Below are 6,287 nucleotides of genomic sequence, written 5' to 3'. Positions count from 1 at the left end.
ATGTTCTTCCAGGCCCACTTGGTGTGTGCTTGGGCTGAGCATTGAAGCTTCCATGTGTAGAGACTTTTTTTGGAGTTAAACGCCAGCTTTTGTGCCAGTTTGGGCGTTTAACTCCAGCTTTTGTGCCAGTTCTGGAGTTAAACGCCAAAATTCTTGAGCTGTATTGGAACGCCTGTTTGGGCCATTAAATCATAGCAAAGTATGGACTATTATATATTGCTGGAAAGCCCAGGATGTCTACTTTCCAACGCAATTACGAGCGCGCCAATTGGGTTTCGGTAGCTCCAGAAAATCCACTTTGAGTATAGGGAGGTCAAAATCCAACAGCATCTGCGGTCCTTTTTCAACCTCTAAATCAGATTTTTGCTCAGGTCCCTCAATTTCAGCCAGAAAATACCTGAAATCACAGAAAAACACACAAACTCATAGTAAAGTCTAGAAGAGTGATTTTTATTTAAAAACTAATAAAAATATAATAAAAACTAATTAAAATATACTAAAAACATACTAAAAACAATGCCAAAAAGCGTATAAATTATCCGCTAATCACAACACCAAACTTAAATTGTTGCTTGTCCCCAAGCAACTGAAAATCAAATAGGATAAAAAGAAGAGAATATACAATGAATTCCAAAAGCATCTATAAAGATCAGTATTAATTAGATGAGCGGGGCTTTTAGCTTTTTGCTTCTGAACAGTTTTGGCATCTCACTTTATTCCTTGAAGTTCAGAATGATTGGCATCTATAGGAACTCAGAATCCAGATAGTGTTATTGATTCTCCTAGTTAAGTATGTTGATTCTTGAACACAGCTACTTTATGAGTCTTGGCCGTGGCCCTAAGCACTTTGTTTTCTAGTATTACCACCGGATACATAAATGCCACAGACACATAACTGGGTGAACCTTTTCAGATTGTGACTCAGCTTTGCTAGAGTCCCCAATTAGAGGTGTCCAGAGCTCTTAAGCACACTCTTTTTGCTTTGGACCACGACTTTAACCGCTCAGTCTCAAGTTTTCACTTGACACCTTCACGCCACAAGCACATGGTTAGGGACAGCTTGGTTTAGCCGCTTAGGCCATGATTTTATTCCTGTGGGCCCTCCTATCCACTGATGCTCAGAGCCTTGGATCCTTTTTATCACCCTTGCCTTTTGGTTTAAATGGGTATTGGCTTTTTCTGCTTGCTTTTCTTTTTATTTCTTTTTTCTTTTCTCTTCTCTTTTTTTTTCTGCAAGCTTTTCACTGCTTTTTCTTGCTTCAAGAATCAATTTTATGATTTTTCAGATCATCAGATAACATTTCTCCTTTTTCCATCATTCTTTCAAGAGCCAACAATTTTAACATTCATAAACAATCAAATTCAAAAATATGCACTGTTCAAGCATTCATTCAGAAAAACAATAGTATTGCCACCACATCAAAATAATTAAACTGTTTTAAAATTCGAAATTCATGCACTTCTTTTTCTTTTTCAATTAAAAACATTTTTCATTTTAAGAAAGGTGATGGATTCATTTTTATAGCTTTAAGGCATATACACTTAGACACTAATGATCATGTAATAAAGACACAAACATAAATAAACATAAAGCACAATTTTCAAAAAACAGAAAATAAAGAACAAGGAAATTAAAGAACGGGTCCACCTTAGTGATGGCACCTTATTCTTCCTCTTGAAGATCTTATGGAGTGCTTGAGCTCCTCAATGTCTCTTCCTTACCTTTGTTGCTCCTCTCTCATGGTTCTTTGGTCTTCCCTAATTTCATGGAGGAGGATGGAATGCTCTTGGTGCTCCACCCTTAGTTGTCCCATGTTGGAACTTAATTCTCCCAAGGAGGTGTTGATTTGCTCCCAATAGTTTTGTGGAGGAAAATGCATCCCTTGAGGCATCTCAGGGATTTCATGATGAGGGGTTTCCTCATGCTCTTGGTGAGGTTCTCTCACTTGCTCCATCCTTTTCTTAGTGATGGGCTTGTCCTCATCAATGAGGATGTCTTTCTCTATGTCAATTCCAGCTGAATTGCAGAGGTGACAAATGAGATGAGGGAAGGCTAACCTTGCCACAGTAGAGGACTTGTCCGTTACCTTGTAGAGTTCTTGGTATATAACCTCATGAACTTCTACTTCCTCTCTAATCATGATGCTTTGAATCATGATAGCCCGGTCTATAGTAACTTCAGATCGGTTGCTAGTAGGAATGATTGAGTGTTGGATGAACTCCAACCATCTCCTAGCCACGGGCTTGAGGTCATGCCTTCTTAGTTGAACCGGCTTTTCTCTTGAATCACTCTTCCATTGAGCGCCCTCTTCACAGTTGTCCATGAGGACTTGGTCCAACCTTTGATCAAAGTTGACCCTTCTAGTGTATGGGTGTGCATCTCCTTGCATCATAGGCAAATTGAATGCCAATCTTACATTTTCCGGACTAAAGTCTAAGTATTTCCCTCGGACCATTGTCAGCCAATTCTTAGGGTCCGGGTTCACACTTTGATCATGGTTCTTGGTGATCCATGCATTGGCATAGAACTCTTGAACCATTAAGATTCTGACTTGTTGAATGGGGTTGGTGAGAACTTCCCAACCTCTTCTTTGAATCTCATGTCGGATCTCCGGATATTCACCCTTTTTGAGCTTAAAAGGGACCTCGGGGATCACCTTCTTCTTGGCCACAACTTCATAGAAGTGGTCTTGATGCACCCTTGAGAGGAATCTCTCCATCTCCCATGACTCGAAGGTGGAAGCTTTTGCCTTCCCTTTCCTCTTTCTAGAGGTTTCATTAATGGTTATGGAAAAACAAAAAAGCTTTAGCTTTTACCACACCAAACTTAAAAGGTTGCTCGTCCTCGAGCAAAAGAAGAAAGAAGAGAGTAGAATAAGAAGAAATAGAGGAGATGGAGGGGGCTTTGTGTTTCGGCCAAGGGGGATGGGTAGTGTGTATGTTGTGTGAAAATGAAGGAGTGAAGATGGATTTATATAGGATTGAAGAGGGGGGCATGGTTCGGCCATTATGGGTGGGATTGGGTGGGAAAGTAGTTTGAATTTGAATGGTGAGGTAGGTGGGGTTTTATGAAGGATGGATGTGAGTGGTGAAGAGAATGGTGGGATTTGATAGGTGAGGGTTTTTGGGGAAGAGGTATTGAGGTGATTGGTGAATGGGTGAAGAAGTGAGAGAGAGGTGGGGTAGGTGGGAATCCTGTGGGGTCCACAGATCCTGAGGTGTCAAGGATTTCTCATCCCTGCACCATGTGGCATGCAAAACGCCCTTTGCTGCCAATCCTGGCGTTAAACGCCAGGCTGCTGCCCATTTCTGGCGTTTAACGCCAGCTTCTTGCCCATTCCTGGCATTAAACGCCAGTCTGGTGCCCATTTCTGGCGTTAAACGCCCAGAATGGTGCCAGACTGGGTGTTTAACGCCCATTCTGCTACCCTTACTGGCGTTTAAACGCCAGTAAATTTCTCCTCCAGGGTGTTCTATTTTTCATTTTATTTTTCCTTCTGTTTTTGTTTTTTTTTTCAATTGTTTTTGTGACTTCACATTATCATCAACCTACAGAAAACATAAAATAACAAAAGAAAATAGAAATTTAACATAGATAAGTAAAAATTGGGTTGCCTCCCAACAAGCACTTCTTTAATGTCAATAGCTTGACAGTGGCTCTCATGGAGCCTCACTGATGTTCAGAGCAATGTTGGAACTTCCCAACACCAAACTTAGGGTTTGAGTGTGGGGGTTCAACACCAAACTTAAAGTTTGGTTGTGGCCTCCCAACACCAAACTTAGAGTTTGACTGTGGGGGCTCTGTTTGACTCTGTATTGAGAGAAGCTTTTCATGCTTCCTCTCCATGGTTACAGAGGGATATCCTTGAGCTTTAAACACAAGGGAGTCTTCATTCACTTGAATGATCAATTCTCCTCTGTCAACATCAATCACAGCTTTTGCTATGGCTAGGAAGGGTCTGCCAAGGATGATGGATTCAGCAGGGATGTAGTGGCCTTCAACCTTTACCAAGACATCCTCTACAAGTCCATAAGCCTGTTTCTTTGAATTGTCTGCCATCTCTAGTGAGATTCTTGCAGCTTGTACCTCTATGATCCCTAGCTTCTCCATTACAGAGAGAGGCATGAGGTTTATGCTTGACCCTAGGTCACACAGAGCCTTCTCAAAGGTCATGGTGCCTATGGTACAAGGTATTAAGAACTTTCCAGGATCTTGTCTCTTCAGAGGTAATCTCTGCCTAGTCAAGTCATCCAGTTCTTTGATGAGCAACGGAGGTTCATCCTCCCAAGTCTCATCACTAAACAACCTGGCATTTAGCTTCATGATTGCTCCAAGGTACTTAGCAACTTGCTCTTCAGTAACATCTTCATCTTCTTCAGAGGAAGAATACTCATCAGAGCTCATGAATGGCAGAAGTAAATTTAATAGAATCTCTATGGTCTCTGTGTGAACCTCAAATTCCCATAGTTCCTCATCAGGGAACTCCATGGAGGTCAGTGGACGTCCATTGAGGTCTTCCTCAGTGGAAATCACTGCCTCTTCCTCCTCTTCTAGTTCGGCCATGTGAGATGTGTTTATGGCCTTGCACTCTCTCTTTGGATTCTCTTCTATATTACTTGGGAGAGTACTAGGAGGGAGTTCAGTAATTTTCTTACTCAGCTGACCCACTTGTGCCTCCAAATTTCTAATAGAGGACCTTGTTTCAATCATGAAACTTTGAGTGGTTTTGATTAGATCAGAGACAATGGTTGCTATGTCAAAGTGGCTTTGCTTAGAATTCTCTGTCTGTTGTTGAGAAGATGATGGAAAAGGTTTGCTATTGCTAAACCTGTTTATTCCACCATTATTGTTGTTAAAACCTTGTTGAGGTCTCTGTTGATCCTTCCATGAGAGATTTGGATGATTTCTCCATGAAGGATTATAGGTGTTTCCATAGGGTTCTCCTATGTAATTCACCTCTTCCATTGCTGGTTCTCAGGATCATAAGCTTCTTCTTCAGAGGAAGCTTCCTTAGTACTGCCTGTTGCTGCTTGCATTCCAGACAGACTCTGAGAAATCATATTGACTTGTTGGGTCAATATTTTATTCTGAGCCAATATGGCATTCAGAGTATCAATCTCAATAATTATTCACAGGATTCCTTTCAGAAGTGTACATGAATTGGTTATTTGCAACCATTTCAATGAGTTCCTGAGCTTCTGCAGGCGTCTTCTTCAGATGAAGAGATCCTCCAGTAGAGCTATCTAATGACATCTTGGATAGTTCAGACAGACCATCATAGAAAATTCCTATGATGCTCCATTCAGAAAGCATGTCAGAAGGACATCTTCTGATCAGTTGCTTGTATCTTTCCCAAGCTTCATAGAGGGACTCACCTTCCTTCTGTCTGAAGATTTGGACTTCCACTCTAAGCTTGCTCAATTTTTGAGGTGGAAAGAACTTTGCCAAGAAGGCATTAACTAGCTTTTCCCAAGAGTTCAGGCTTTCTTTAGGTTATGAATCCAACCATGTCCTAGCTCTGTCTCTTACAGCAAAAGGAAAAATCATAAGTGTGTAGACTTCAGGGTCAACCCCATTGGTCTTGACAGTGTCACAGATTTGCAAGAATTCAGCTAAGAACTGATGAGGATCTTCCAATGGAAGTCCATGAAACTTGCAATTCTGTTGCATTAGAGAAACTAATTGAGGCTTAAGCTCAAAGTTGTTTGCTCCAATGGCAGGGATTGAGATGCTTCTCCCATAGAAGTCGGGAGTAGGTGTAGTAAAGTCACCAAGCACCTTCCTTGCATTGTTGGCATTGTTGTTTTCGGCTTCCATGGTTTCTTCTTCTTTGAAAAGCTCTGTTAGGCCCTCTAGAGAGAATTGTGCTTTAGCTTCTGTTAGTTTTCTCTTCAAGGTCCTTTCAGGTTCAGGATCAGCTTGAACAAGTATGTCTTTATCTTTGTTCCTGCTCATATGAAAGAGAAGAGAACAAGAAAGTAGGGAATCCTCTATGTCACAGTATAGAGATTCCTTGAGATGTCAGAGGAAAAGAAGAATAGAAGGAGGAGGTAGATAGAAGAGAATTCGAACACATAAAGAAGGGTAGAGTTCGAATTGCACCTTGAGGAGGAGTGTTAGTCCCTTAAATAGAAGGATGTGAGAAGAGGGGAAGAATTTTCGAAAATAAATTAAGAAGATTTTGAAATAATAAAAAGAAATTTGAAAATTTGATTGAGATTTTTGAAAATTAAGATTGGGAAAGAAATTAAGTGATTTTTGAAAACGATTTTGAAATTAGAAATAA

The 6,287-nt window shown here is 40.7% G+C and overlaps 1 non-coding gene across 1 annotated transcript; it reads left to right on the top strand.

The window, feature by feature from the left end:
* The first annotated feature begins 5,308 nt into the window (after positions 1 to 5,308).
* On the top strand, positions 5,309 to 5,416 carry LOC112774462 (small nucleolar RNA R71). The gene has a single exon (XR_003188952.1). It is a non-coding gene; the product is annotated as a small nucleolar RNA R71 (small nucleolar RNA).
* Positions 5,417 to 6,287: the final 871 nt, after the last annotated feature.

This window comes from Arachis hypogaea, chromosome 18 (genome assembly GCF_003086295.3).
Source record: "Arachis hypogaea cultivar Tifrunner chromosome 18, arahy.Tifrunner.gnm2.J5K5, whole genome shotgun sequence".
Taxonomy (NCBI): domain Eukaryota; kingdom Viridiplantae; phylum Streptophyta; class Magnoliopsida; order Fabales; family Fabaceae; genus Arachis; species Arachis hypogaea.
Note: the sequence above shows the minus strand (reverse complement) of the source record. Positions and strands in the feature narration are given on the sequence as shown.